Source organism: Bidens hawaiensis, unplaced genomic scaffold, assembly GCF_021521415.1.
Source record: "Bidens hawaiensis isolate Kalapana, Puna unplaced genomic scaffold, B.hawaiensis_p1.1 tig00010467_1, whole genome shotgun sequence".
NCBI lineage: Eukaryota > Viridiplantae > Streptophyta > Magnoliopsida > Asterales > Asteraceae > Bidens > Bidens hawaiensis.
Genome location: NW_027491799.1, coordinates 52832 through 68486, shown reverse-complemented (window position 1 = coordinate 68486; position 15655 = coordinate 52832). Strand labels below are relative to the sequence as shown.

General features: G+C 32.4%; 2 pseudogenes across 1 annotated transcript; one reads left to right on the top strand and one right to left on the bottom strand.

The window, feature by feature from the left end:
* Nucleotides 1–1281: 1281 nt before the first annotated feature.
* On the bottom strand, nucleotides 1282–3370 carry LOC143535374 (protein IQ-domain 26 pseudogene; annotated as a pseudogene). Its single transcript, XR_013135704.1, has 3 exons — nucleotides 2993–3370; nucleotides 1959–2165; nucleotides 1282–1866 (listed from the first exon to the last, which is right to left on the bottom strand). The product of XR_013135704.1 is annotated as a protein IQ-domain 26 pseudogene (transcript).
* Nucleotides 3371–13097: 9727 nt separating this feature from the next.
* LOC143535372 (hexokinase-1-like) lies at nucleotides 13098–15565 on the top strand (annotated as a pseudogene).
* The last annotated feature ends 90 nt before the right edge of the window (nucleotides 15566–15655 follow it).

The following is a 15655-nucleotide window of genomic DNA, read 5'->3' as shown; positions in this document are numbered from 1 at the left end:
CTATTTGAGGTTACACGATTATTTGGTTGGAAGAGAGCCTGCTTATAGTTTATATTCCATAGTTTGCAAGCAACACTGTTCGGCGTTACATGATTATTAATAAACCTAACAATTTTGTTACATGTGTCAATGTTGTCAAGGGATGATCCTTGAACATTCATTATCATAAAACTTTATGGCATTGTTATTAAATCAATTTTGTTACATGTATCATTGTTGTCAAGGAATAATAGGATATTTTCGGATAATTATGAAATCTTGAGTAAAACATTGAGATTTGAGTTCATTATGATTGTCAATGATTAATTTGTGAATGTTGTTTTGAATTTTTAAATACAACATTGAGATATTAAGTAATTAATGCTTGTATTTAAGGGGTAATTTGTGTTGTGTATGAATCAAATGTACCACCTTTTGTGTATAAACCATTAGAGATAGTGAGATGAGTTTGTTACCATAAAACAATCATAGAGATTAGAGTCTTTCTCTAACATATTGCAATTGTGACTTTTCATGTTTAATCAGGTTATGTGACTATATGGGATATTATAGCATAAGGTTTGTACATTATGTCAGGTAAAGGGATTTTGGATGTTCGTATAACATAAAAGGAATGAGCTTCCCGTGTATTTTCTATTGAATGAGTCAATGAGACACTAATTGTAGAGGTCACGACTAGTTTGAGTGAAAATGAGTTCAAATCAAAACAAGCCAATAAAAAACAATTTTGTTTAGTTCAAATCATGACTAGGTTTCTTCAGAACGGATTTGTGTGAAGATGAGTTAGGTCAAATCGGGCCAACTAAAAATAATAATTTTGGTTATGGTCAGAATGGGTTTAGGTTGACACGGTCAACTTTTTAGTTTTCGTGAAAACAGTTCGAATCAAAATTTGTTTAGACGGTGGTGAGCAAGTTTTAATCGAAGTTATCAATACCATGTCAAATGTTTTATACAAAGAAGTATTTGTAATGCATTTTAACATAATCATGTTCTTAGGTTTACTTTTAAAATTCTTAAAGAAATTATTTGTTTTAAATAATTCATTATTATATCAAAAATCAAAATATGATTATTTTTGTTAAAAGAAAAAAACAAAAGAATAGCAAAACCAAAATCAACTTTACAACACTTGCAAAAATACTTGTTTTGCATAAAGATGACATATTAGATTATAAAAGAAAGGCTTCTTCACCCAAACAACTAGGACTAAAAATGAAAAAATCAAGCCCTTCTTGTTTACTTACAACACAAACATCCCTAATTCTCCTATCAAACACTTCATGAGTTTATAGCTTCTTGAGCTTTAGTACAAGACCTTTGCATCCTTAAGCCACTAAAACTACTTCTTGATGCCATTATTTCAATGAGAGATTGCCTCCTTTTAACCCCCATCTCTGGCCTCTGCTTAGGAGCACTAAGTGACCTTTGTTTCGCATTGAACGATTTTGTGTTCGCCAAGTAACTTGGATGGTTCAAATAGGGCCTAAAATAGCCGTCCCCGCATACACTACGTGCAGGTGTTGTAGGCACGTTTGACTTGGCAAAACGGGGCGTGCTTTGAGTGGTGTTTGAGTACCTGTAGTCTTCACCAATAAATCCCCACTCGGGATCTTGAAAGTGCCCACACTCGAGCATACGAGTAGGGATATTACAAGGCAGAGGGGATGACATGTTGTGGTGGCAATGTGATTCCTCACTAGAATCGGTTGTGCATGTGTGTATGCGTCTGGATCTCGCGTGTGGCTTATACGTGTCGATTTCAACTATTTTCAGGCTCTCATCATACGAATTAGTTATTGATTCATATGAAGTTGAGATCCTCTTGCTATGGAATTCACTTCTTGTCTCATGATCAAACCTCTCCTGAAAAATGTTAAACATTTGTCACATATTTAATTTAGAAAATCACAATTTTTGTTGTTAAATAGTTGCAAAGAACAAAAAAGGGATCTTACAATGGATTTTTGGTGACGGGTTTCTGGTTGAACCCGGCTATCTTTAAACGAACGGCGAGCATGTTGTTGGGACCGAACCACGGCCTGAGCTCTATGAAGAGCTTGCATACTGTATAGAGTTGCAGCTGCTCTTTTCCTAACAAGAAATCCTCTAACATGAGCTTGTAGCTTCACTAGTCCTCTTAAAGCTCTTAGAGCCTTTCTTGCCTAAATTACACACAAATCAACATTTATTAATATTAATAACCAAAAAACAACAACAACAATAATAATAAATGGAAAGTAGTTTCGGAGTCAACAAAGTTTGACCAAGATGTTGTCATCAAACGTTTCAAACGTGTCACGTACGTTAAATCAAACCAAAATGACAGAAATACCGTGCTTGGTGATCAAAGCATAAAAAGGCATTATATTTGGAAATTAGGAGAGGTACAGAGTCAACAATCACACCTAGGTAAAGGCAATTTCAAACTTACATAATATAATTACTAACTATAAATATATAAATTATAGTACAACAAGATCGGTGATGAATACTTATCAACACTACTGAATAAAGAGTTTATATTACAATTACAGTTCTATATTAAACGTGCATTTTATATTAAGATTATTTTTATATCCTAAAAATTCAAAAGTTTGAAAATTTGAAATTTATGGGTGCAAATTATACATACAAGAATTTACATTAATTTATAAAAAAAACTGTATTTACTAAGAAAAGTTTTATGGCAAAAAATATTCAAAGTTTGAAAATTTGAAATTTTAAGAGTGCAAACAATAGCTACAAGATTTTATAAAATGTAAATTTAATGAAAAGAAATAATGAAGAAAAATAAATACAATAATGACAGATGAGTAATGATTAATGAAGTACTTCAACTAATGTACTTGCCTTCACAGTCTACTAGGGCTACCAAATAGGAAACCAGAAGAACATAAAATATCTATGAAACATAAACACAAACACTAGACTACAGATTCAATCAAAAATCAAATAAAATTGTTGTAACAATAATATTAATAAATCTTACCAAATAACCTCTAAAGTTTGTTTGAATCTTGACGGCAGCCCACCGTTCTCCACCGCCATTGAACCGAGTTCCTCGGGCGAGGCTAGTCAGTCTCACAACTGCCACGGCTGCCTGTGCGGCCGCCACGGCAGCATCGGCGGCTGCAGAAGTGGCTGCCGCAACCGCAATTGCATGTTTGTTTTGTTCTTTCTCGGTTGCGGACAAAGGTCGCAACCAGGCAGAAGACGGCAGGCAATTAGTACCCACCGTAGCATCCGGCGGGGTCATGGGCTTCCCAAAGTTCCACCTTTTCTTCTCTTTTGTGTCCAAATTATTAATATTTTCTTTTTCTTTCTTCATACCCAATAACCCCTTTAACCATCTTGAAGCTTTACCCATTCTCTCTCTCTCTCTCTCTTTCTATATCTTAAGTTGAAAACTAGTATTTAGAGAGAGAAACACAATACATTCGGATAGACAAGAGGGAAGAGGCAGGTGGTTCAAACTACAAAAAGAACCAAGTGTCTATTTATAGTGAAGGAACATTTGGTAGAGTATTCAACTATTTATAATCATTTTTACATGTTACCATGTATTGAGTGACCATTTAAATTGATTATTCGGTTTATAGTGTTTTCATGTAAAAGTTAAAGTATGTATGTTTATTACAAACTAGAGTATATAATATAAAACCTTTATCATAACTTTAAATTTAGTACAAAAATGTTATTATTGGGTGTTTGGTTAAACTTCTAAAAAATGCTTATCTGGTTATTTGTTTTTGAAAAGCAAAATTTGTTACGCAGGCAGGAATTGACGTGCGTTGAAAAGCTTCAAAATTAAGCTTTTTCGAACTATTTTTACTTTTTGAAAAACAAATATGTAAATAAGCAATTTTCATAAGCTCATTTAAATACCTTGTTAATATACGAAAGTTACTTTACTTTGCTAAAATGCATCTACTTTTATAAAAACCAAAAAAAGAAGGATAGATAAGATAATGTTTTGTTAGCGTATAGAATAATTTGTCAGATAATAAAAATGTTTTGTGCAAAAAAATTGTTAGGATACCACTTTATCAAATTATCTACTTTTATCAGGAGACAAAACTCAAATAGTTTGTATATATTTAATTATTTGCCATGTTTTTCCTCCTTTAAAACGTGTATAATACCTTGATACATATTTAGTTTTCAATAACACTTTTATATAAGTTATAAATGCGCTATATGATATAAGCACTTTATTTACATGATGCAACCTATATAATCTTAAAACATATAGATACATACCTAACTAGTTAGCCAACGGAGCGTGTATCTAGATCTGAAATAAGTTTCGGTTAAGCATTAAAAAAAGTGATTACTCGCACTCATTAATCACTCATGTAGACACGTCGTTATCTCATTGCATCTACGCATTCTATTTTACAAAATTCATTTTATGTGCGATATAAGCAAATTATAAACAATGTTGCAATAATTCCCCTTGAAAGAGTGATGGGGTTTGAGGGATAAGATATTAAATAATGTTGCGAGAGAAGAGGGGGTGTATGATTTTGAATTTATTTAAAAACTTTAATTATTTTCCTGACACAATCTCGTGAAGAAATGCATTACAAGACAAAAGGATAAACCGAAAGAAATAATAGTAAAACCGGAGAAAGTGACACAACCTCGTTTGTCTTAATTTTGGAGAAGATGCTTCTTACATCTACTACTTTTAGCTTTCAAAACCAATAATATAAGAAATTTACATTTATACACTTGTTTTGTAATTGGTTAAAAGTTTTAATTTGATTTTTTTAACAGATAACAGAATACCTCAAATGGGTTACTGGCTAAATTCATTATATTGGGATAACCTCGTCTTTCGATCCGATAAAAACATGTTCAATTAAATGATCCAACTAGTGAAAGTCACCTACTCGCATAGTCTCCCATCATCACCTTGGTGCATCTGAAACTAAATACTGGGAGCAAAAACCGAACATGGGTCACATGGAACACCAAGTTCCTCCCTCATCACTCCACTACTAGCTTATTCGCCTAGTCTCTCATCATTCATTTTATTTCTAATTATCTGAATATATTTTTTATAACTTATTTTTATGGTTTGATCGTTACACGTATCGTCCTCACACTACTGAAAGCATAATTTTCTTGCACAAGAGAATTTTTTTTAAGCCAGATCAAATTAAAATATAGGAATTAGTTAAGTTTTTTTTTTTGAAATGACGACTTTTCTGTATTTAGACTAACGTGTTCTTCAAATTAGTTAAGTAATATCTCAAAATAAAAGCAATATTTTATAATTATAAATTTATAAGTTTCAAAGGAAAGAAAATGTGAACAGGAGAATAAATACTTAAACTGCACTATTTAGAAAATTGATGATAAAATAAACACAAAGAAAAAAAATTAAAACTCACAAATGGCCAGAATCCTGACTGAGTCCAATAGGAAGGCGATGACACAAAAAAGTACAATCATTACACTGAAAATAATCAACAACAATACATATCGCAACTGCAGTCAAAGAAGCCATGAAATACACCATCGAAAACCACTTTTATGGTAAATAGTCTCTTGAAATGTATACATCTATCTATCTATATTTCCAGCTTTTATCATTAACAATTATCACAGTATATTATAATGTGCCAACCAAGAGATATGCCCCTGACCAAGTGGTACATAACCACGTCCAACTATATCCTTTTAGGGTATTAAAGATGTAACCCGTTGAAACCAAACAACCCGGATGGCACTTAGACTAACTTTATTCATAACCCAACATAATCCACCTTTTAATAAAAAAAAACTAATTTCTCTTTTCCATTCACACGACCCAACGTAACACAATTTTTCACTTTTATTCACAATCTAACCCAAACTAATTTTGTTGTTACATATAGCTTGCTTAGATTTAATTTATTCTATAAAATTTATTATAGCTAATAGCCCAAACCTTAAACTTTACAAATTTTAACAAAACAAAACATACACACTCTTATTAAAAAATGGGGAAAGTGAATACGGTGCCGTCATGCGTGTAAGCTTAGACGCAAAACTCATCAAAACTACGTAGTTTTGATTTAAAATAGTCCAAATTTATTTATTTTTTACTCTAATCCCTACCATCTATATTTTATCATCTATTTCTTAACAACCAGATCTACCTTCCACCCACCATCTTCCAAGGCTTTTATTCTGAGAGTTTTTTTTAAGTTTTTTTGTTTTAGTATCACAATGATGGTTAACAATCAATCAATTTTAAAATTGATTTGTATCCTTCCCTAACGATTTCATCATATGCTTCCCAACTAAATCTGTTATTGCATACGGACTTGTTTGTTTAAGCAATTCACTCAAAAAGTTCATTCCCGCAATTATTCATGAATTCCCAACTTTGTGTTTTATTACTATTTTAATTTAATAATAATAATGAGTTGTACGGCAATTGAATATTAGTATTCTAATTTTGTGGATACAACACCTGAATACATGAACACACACAGCTAACAGATTCTTTAAAACAAATCTAACAGATGATATTGATACATAAGGGTATTCGGTCTAAAACTGAGATCCTGATGCTAAAGCAAAGCGAAAAAAGACATAGATGACATGGGTCAAAATATAGTTTTGATTTAAGGATTGCGTTAATTGCAGATCTAAGCCTTGGGAGACGGTGGGTGTAACGGAGATCAGGCTGTTAAAAAATAGATGATAGGGATTAAGGTAAAAAATTAAATTTTGACTATTTTAATCAAAACTACGTAGTTTTGATGAGTTTTGCGACTAAGCTTACATGCATGACAGCACCGTATTCACTTTCCCCTTAAAAAATACATATTTTTAAAAGTACTCTATTTTTAATAAACTTTATATTGAAATGTTTGTAAAAATAAACTAAACAATATTGTGCTTTTATATTTTTTAAAAAGGTTAAATAATATGAATTATTAAACAAAATCAAATTATATATTAAACAAATTGTCTGAAAATAAGAGAAAAATTAATATTAAATTGATCATGTGTTGAATTGATGGGTTATGACCTAGGTTGAGGTTGTGACCCAATTGTGAACCAAAAAGAATTTTATCTTTTTCTTTTTAATTCTTGAATAGTGTCACAACCTTCTCACACTAGGCCCCCAATAAAAATGGTCTTAAGTTATCCAACCAATCACATTTGAATATACGATACTAAAGAACTCAAATTTACCTAAACAAACCTGAATTTATAGAGTTGTGAGTGTTGCAAATATACCCACGCTACCCAAATTATTTTCACACAACACTCATTCATTACGTTCAAGTAGTAGTATCCAATTTTCTTAACCGAATTGGTTTGCCAATTTTATAGGGCCGCTTTTGGAGGAAATACCTAATGAAACCAAGCAACTAGTTGAGCGGTAACCCTAGCACCTTGAATCGTGTCCTCTATTAGCATTGACGTATATGATAATAAGCACATGAATTCACATAGTATATCGACTTCATGATTATTATATACAATCAATCTAATTTTCTTATCCCTTAGTTTTACATATTTCTTAAAAATTTTAGTTTTGTTCATAACGAAAGAAATGACCATCAATAAGAAATACAGGCAAACAATTATTTTATAGTGTATTTGGTATGTCACAAACTCAATCAACCAAGCATATTAGAAAGGAAGATTGGCAATGTTGAACTTACACCAATCTTCTCAATCAATGCTCGCTCTTCGACTCCTATGCATTAACCAAGGATGTTAATAGTGGGAGGCCTTGAGTGTGGGCAGTATAGGCGCCCAACGGGGGCACGTGTTTGTCGGGTGCAAAATTTTTTTAAAAAATTGGATATTATATATATATTTAGAAGACCCAAACGTTTATAAGCGCACAATTTTATAATACCAAAATACTTTATAGTCTGTTTGATATGTCACAAACTCATTCTAATCGTCGTTTAAAAATAATAGTTTACATTAGTTATTTCGTTAAGGTTTAAAGTGCATATTTTTTCTTACTCGGCCGGAGTCTGTGAATTCTCAGGGTCGGCCCTAGCTAACACGCTACCAAAATTTTACGTCCTTGTTATTATACTGTATATCTATTAAGAAACATAAATAAAGGGATATAGGCTTTTCTTTATTTATCTAAAATTATTGATTTCTAATTTGACTAATCGTTGCTGTTGTTGAAACAAGAAGCATAAAAATCCAAATAATTTTGGTTCAAAGTCTGATTGATAACAAGCAATGGTCATATCAAGAAAGGAAACACTCATTTGGTCACACACCCACCCTCCTAGAGTTCAAAAAAGCACTTATTTGGGGCGCTTGTGCGACCCTACTTGTTTAACCAACCAATAATAAACCCCCATTTCACTCGCTTCTTTTAATTAATTAATTAAATTATTTATTTTAAAAATATTTAATTGCTACAGGGGACTTTTACAACTGCGCATAGAACCCGAAGTAAACTCTCATGCGCATGTGTCGTTGATGTGGCTTAGCCTGTATCTTTTTAAATATTATACCTTCAATATACGGATAGAAACATGCATTACAAAGGTTAAATTTGTACATATCATTTAATAAAAAATCATGTTTGAATAAAGAAATACGAATCCGCACAAGGCATTATTAGCATGAAAGTATTTTATGTGGTTGCTTAACCTGTTATGTACTATAGTTAAACCAAAATATCAAGTGTTTATTGTAATTCCCTATTTTTACTTATGCACTAACGTGTATATATTTACACCGGCTTTTTTATTCTTTGTAACAACCCGATGAATTTAAAAGATCTTTTTAGGAGGATTCCATGAACATATATTGAATCTATCCAATTTTTACAGTGCGGTAGGTTATTAGTCAAAAGAACTTCAAAGGAGTAATTTTGGGCTGCGACGTTTTTTATTATATCGGTTTTTATTCAGTTTTTTTAATAAGGGATTTTTACACATTTTTTTCTTCCTAAACTTTTAAAATTACATATTTTCCTAAAATACAAGTTTTAATACAAAATGTACAATGATCTTTAAGCATGGTTTGGAGAAATATGTAATTTCAAAGTTTCGAAAGGGGAAATATGTAAATGCCTTCTTTAGTAAACACACTATTTATTGGCAAATTGGAAATAAATAATTTCATTTTTGTGTATTGACCGATAATAATCTCACATTTGAAAACCACTACCAACGGTCCAACATTCCAACTATATTTGTCTCAATGATCCTCCGTTAAAAAACATTTAACGCCGTTATGTTTTTTATAGAGTTTCAAACCGATATTTTAGGGCTTTTGATCGTAAGAAAGATACCTATCTCGAAACGGTGACCCAAGCAACGAAACAGTGTTTCAATTCGTGTGTTTGAATTTCCCGTTAACAAAAATCAATCCTTTTGAATCATTGTTTCGAGTTAAGATTTACATCAGTTGACTTATATCCTTTTTCCGATCAAAAGCACTAAAACATCTTTTTGAAACTCAGAAAAAAACGTAACAGCGTAAAGTGTTTTTCAACAAAGGACAACTAAGACAAAAATAGTTGAAAGGTTGGATCGTTTGTAGTAATTTATAAATGAGGGATTATTATCGACCAATACACAAAAGATGGAATATTTATTTCTAATTTACCTTATTTATTTGAAGTTATTGATAGAACTCTCTTTGGACCTCAAGGATCTAAGTTTAAGGCGGCCTACATAAACCCAATAAAATTTTTCAACCCTTAGTAATCTAACCCAATTTATATCTTGATCAAAATTGGCATTTTATATATTGATTACCCATAAGTTTAATATTTTTTTTACGTGACTTATGGTGAAAGAAATAAAATCACCATATTATTTTTTTCCAACTTTCTCTTTTAAAAAGTTAATTATACTAAAACAAAATAACTGTTAATTTCATTATATCCATATTATCTTGAAAATTTACAACCGTTTTTTGACCATTTAAAAATTGAAATTAATTTATCAAAATACTTATAATCCATTTAATTAATAACTTCTCCCATTAATTTTTCAAAAACCTTTTAATTATATAGCTAAAACAGCTATCTTGTCGTACAAGAAGTAATTAAGAATTTGAATCCACTTTGTAAACGTGATCCGGTAAGAAGTAACAAGGAAACAGTTGACAAGTTCATATATATTAATACTAGATTATAAACCCGTGTACTACACGGGATTGAGTATAAAATGATTAATTTAAGAAAAATTATAATAAATATATATGCATATTATATTTGATAATGTTACAATTACAATTTACAACTACAAACTACAAACCTCTTTTTCATCAATTATCATAACCTAATGCATAGTCATTATTGTCAAATACCTTGTAAAATCACTAATCAAGAACAACAATATGATTGCGTGACATGCACGATATGTATGAATCGACTTGATTGCTTAAAAACAATACCTTTACCTCGATCTACTTCATATCCCAGAGCTAGGCATCAGTTTCATCTATGAAATTAACTTTGAATTAGTATCATATCTTCATATTGTCTTTGCCAATAAGTCTTTTCATATTAATCTGGTCTTTGATCTGCATTATATAAAGGAACACTAAACACATATATATGAAATTACAAAACGAAGAGCATAAGTAATGGTTGCTTTTATAACTTATTTGGCTACATTTTTAACTCATTATTAATTATTATTATTATTATCTAGAATTTTTTTATGTAATAACTTAAATTGGCCGTTGGGCATCTCGTACCAAAATTTAAAACTTAAAAAAGTGTTGACGATTTTATAACTAAAATTTAGTTTTACACAAATTTGCTTTGTTGTTAAAAAATGTAAATTTAAAGAACGAATATGTGAAAAAAGATTTAAATAAAATAAAAAAACTATCATTTTCAAGTAGGTTGGGTCAACCCGTGAATATACGAGTCGTGTTATGGTTCACATGCTTGACACTCCCAGTTTCTCTAATGTTGCTTGTAGTATGAAGTTCGTTATAACTACCGTCATACTTGTAAACATATAAAGAAAACTTAAAGCATTACCCAATTTGATAAGGAGCACTTCTATCCATTTCAGTAGATGTTACCCATGAGACTTCACCAAATAAATTGCGACCACCAACTACTATATCGCCTACGTCCATTCAGCAAGCTAACCATACTTCTCTAGCAATCAGCATTGTCAACTATGAAGTAAAAGAGAACTGCAATGATGTGTTGATCATATAAATATCATAGCAATACAATAGTTGGATCGACCCGAATTCAAAATGTAAAAAAAAAAAAGTTTTTTTTTACTAGTTAAATATTACACTCTTTAGCGAGTGAACCTTGACCTCCTATTCTATAGCATAAGAACCTTATCACTATCACCACACCAAAGTGGGAATGACTCAAAATATAAAAAAATGACTCATTTGACTTTCACTTAGTCAAAGTTACCCGTAACTCAAAAGTTCGATTCCAAATTGAGCAAATTTCTACCCCTTTGCACAAATTTGACATGTATAGAAATATTTAACAGTAACATGCTCATTTTTGACCCGTGCCCGAGATAACAATTGACCCCTTTCAATCTTGAATTATACTTATTCCGAAATTACCCCTGAGCTCTGAAACTTTAATTTCAAGATTTACAATATAAAGAAAGTAAAATATGCAGTTAATTACAAAAAAAGCATGAAAAACAATAGTAGAAAAAGATATATGCATTTGCTCTTTTAATTTAAAAAATGCCCAGATTACCCTTGTGGCTTTAACACTTGCAGATCAATGTAATTTCTTTTCTAATGCAAACTTGTTGCATCCAACTATTTGTGATCACCAAATATGTTGCTAGCATAGTATATGATGCCCGTTTACAAAATCTGAAAAAAAAAACCAAACTTGCTACTGTTGATTTTGAATTCGCTCACAAAATCTGTAGCCAACACTCGATAATACCCTGATATATCCTAAATTACGTATCAGACCTGCTGATACGGAAACACACCAAAGCATAAGCGCGTACCTTGCACTGTATATAGATGACAACACAAACACCCAGCGAATGCTGTCAAAATACAACAGATGGTTAACAATAAAGCATACCAGCAACAAACAACAAAGCCAATGCATCATACACCATAGACACATAAAATCATATACATCACAATCATGATTCTAAACTGATCAGGTTATCAGTTTGAGTAAACTAAAGCTGTGGCAACTATAAATTGCATGACTGGTCAACAGACAATGTTTGACCATTGGCAATTAATTAGACATTAGTATATTCAAATGAAAAGGTTTGATTCTAATATGAACCAAAGTATATTTCGCTTGTTAAACTTCTATTTTAGAGCAATACTAAAAACAATGTTACTAAGCATATTCGAAGTATGCAACAATTAATTTAGATGAAACTATACAACCAATCCGGCCTAAAAACCCTATTTAGACTGTTTGAACAACCAACCACAGAACCAATCAAACCATAAACATATACCAATCGATTGATAGTTAAACAAACAAGCCCTAAATCCAACTTAATCAATTAAGAAACACATACCGGTGGCAAAAAATTCGTCCATCATGACCAAGCCACAATTCCGAACAAACTGTCTGGTGTCTGATTTCGACGTAGGACAGCCAGAAACCAAAGATTCGGATGATCGACACAAGAACTGTAGCGACGAGTTGGACGATAATAATGAGAGTCGTGATACAAAAGCGGTGAGAAAACAAAACATCCTGCATGCAACTGCTTGTAACTCCTGGAATTGATCTATAACTTCCATTGTGGTCATAAATCTGCGTTCTTTATTGTGGTGAAGCCAGGTGTCTAAATTATAGGCTGTGAAAATAAAAGAGGAGGCTAATTTATGAATAACAGGTGTCTTATAAACCTTGTTTTATTATAATAGTAGATTACACCGCCACCACCTTTTTTTTATATATAACCTCACACTTTCTCTTCTTCAATCTTCAAAATAAACAATCACTATTGTTATTATTCTTTCGTTCTAAGTTCAAGATCATTTTTCAGTCGATTGTGATGGGGAAAATGGCGGTGATACGGTGGTTTAAAGTGGATGAAATTTATAAGGAATTTGAAGTGAAGTGTGCTACGTCGAACGGTATGTTGAAAAATATTGCGGACGACATGGTGGTGGAGATGCATGCTGGACTTGCATGTGAAGGTGGTATCAAATTACTCAAGATGCTTGTTAGCCATGTTGATAATCTTCCTACCCGGTAACTAATCTAATTCGTTCGTGTATTTTGAATTATGGTAATGTTACATTGTTTCATGCAATCAGTGTGCGTAATCGATTGTTTAAAATTAGGGATGGGTTAGTTTATTTTCGTTTAGTTGATAATTTTTGCTTGTTTATTTGATTATTACTAATATTTACTATATGGTTAGAAACAGTTGGTAATTAAGGATTTATGACTTTTAGAACGATAGGCATGATTGAGTAGTATTGTTTTCGTTTTCATTATCTTTTTTAAATTAAGAACTAGAATATGAAGGGACGAAATAAGAATAGTGGGAAAATTTATTGAATTATAACACGTCACATAAATCAATACCAGAATTTAGTTAAGTAGCCCATTTAGAAGATTCGTTTGCCGTTAAAAAACAAATCTACTTGACCCATAATATTTAACGCTAACATAATGGCTAGTAGCAAAAATTTATGTATCAGCCTAATATTATTATGGTCTGGCTGGGCCGAAAACTAGATGATTGAGCTAAATGTTTTTACTTACTATAGTTACGAGGAAGGCGTGTATTACGCATTGGATCTTGGCGGAACAAACTTTCGAGCGTTGCGGGTGCAATTAGCAGGGAACTCGGGTATCAAGTCTCAAGAGTTTGTTGAGGTGTCAATTCCGCCACACTTGATGGTTGGAACATCACAAGTAAACCACTCTCTTAACCTCTTTTTATTTGTTCATTTACCCGTTTGATATAAAACACAACCTAATTCGACATATGTCAGGCACTTTTCGACTTTATTGCAACAGAACTTGCAAAATTTGTAGGTAACGAAAATGAGCAAAAGTTTCATCTGCCTCCAGGCCGACAAAGGGAGTTATGCTTCACCTTCTCATTCCCTGTAATGCAATTATCAATTGCTTCCGGGACTCTCATGCACTGGACTAAAGGATTCTCTATTGATGACGCGGTATTTAATTATTTTGCTATTTATCCTTAATGTTATTTGCATCAAGCATACATTATTAGCTAAAGCCTAAAAGTGACCAATATTGTTCTTGTTATATTAGGTTGGTCAAGATGTAGTTGAGGAATTGACAAAGGCAATGAAAAGAAAAGACATTGATATGCGTGTTTCGGCTCTGGTAAACATTTCATTTGGTTGATTTTTCATTACATTAGAACTATGTATTATGTTTCTATATAGTTTTGTAATCTTGTACTTATATAAATATAATAACGTGACATGTTGAACCCAGGATAATGATACGGTTGGAACATTAGCGGGAGGTAGATATGACAACGACGACGTTGCCATTGCTGTTATTTTGGGTACAGGTTCAAATGCGGCTTATGTGGAACGAGCCCGGTGTATACCAAAATGGGACGGCCTGACACCTAAATCAGGAGAGATGGTAAGCCCGACTGTTCGTGTTGACCATCAAACTGCATTTATGTTATTGCTATACTTGTTTCGATAAACATGGAGTGGGGTGACTTCAAGTCATCACATCTTTCGTTGACCGATTACGATAAAGCATTGGATACAGAAAGTTTAAACCCTGGTGAACAGGTTATTGTTTCTGACTTTCTGCTTATGCTCTTGTTTAATACACCTACATATACAAACATATTATTAACATATGATATTGGCAGATAATTGAAAAAATGATTTCCGGGATGTACTAGGGAGAAATTCTTCGTAGAGTTTTGTGTTAGATGGCGGATGAGGCTGCCCTTTTCGGTGACACAATCCCCCCGAAACTGAAAACTCCATTTGTGTTGAGGTATTAATATTATTCTTCTACGTTAAACCACTTAATTATATTCAAAAGCAGATTCTTATACTTTATATTATGAAATTCGCAGGACGCCCGAGATGTCAGCAATGCATCATGACACATCCGAGGATCTCAGAGTGGTCGGAAACAAGTTAAAAGATATTCTAGAGGTATGTCTTTCAAACTAGCAAATATACTAGTGGCGGACACTGACACATTTTTAATAAAAGAAATTTCGGATCATTGTTAAAACAATACTGAAAATTTATGGCAAACACTTTGCTGCAGATATCTAACACATCCCTAAAGACACGGAAGGTCATAGTCGAGCTTTGCAATATAATTGCAACACGAGGGGCTCGTCTCGCTGCAGCCGGGATTTTGGGCATTTTGAGAAAAACTGGGAGAGATATTGCTAAAAATGGGGAGACACGAAAAACAGTGATAGCGATGGATGGTGGTTTGTATGAGCATTACACCAAATACAGCAAGTGCATGGAGAACACATTAAATGAACTTGTGGGAGATAATGGATCTGGGCATATAAAGCTTGTACACTCTAATGATGGTTCAGGAGTCGGGGCAGCTCTTCTTGCCGCCTCTCATTCTCGATATTCTGCAGTTTGACTGGTCATTGCAGATTCTTATATAACTGTATGATGTAATTTACAATACTGGTCATTGTGAAACGTTTTTAATTTGTCACAGGATAAGAAC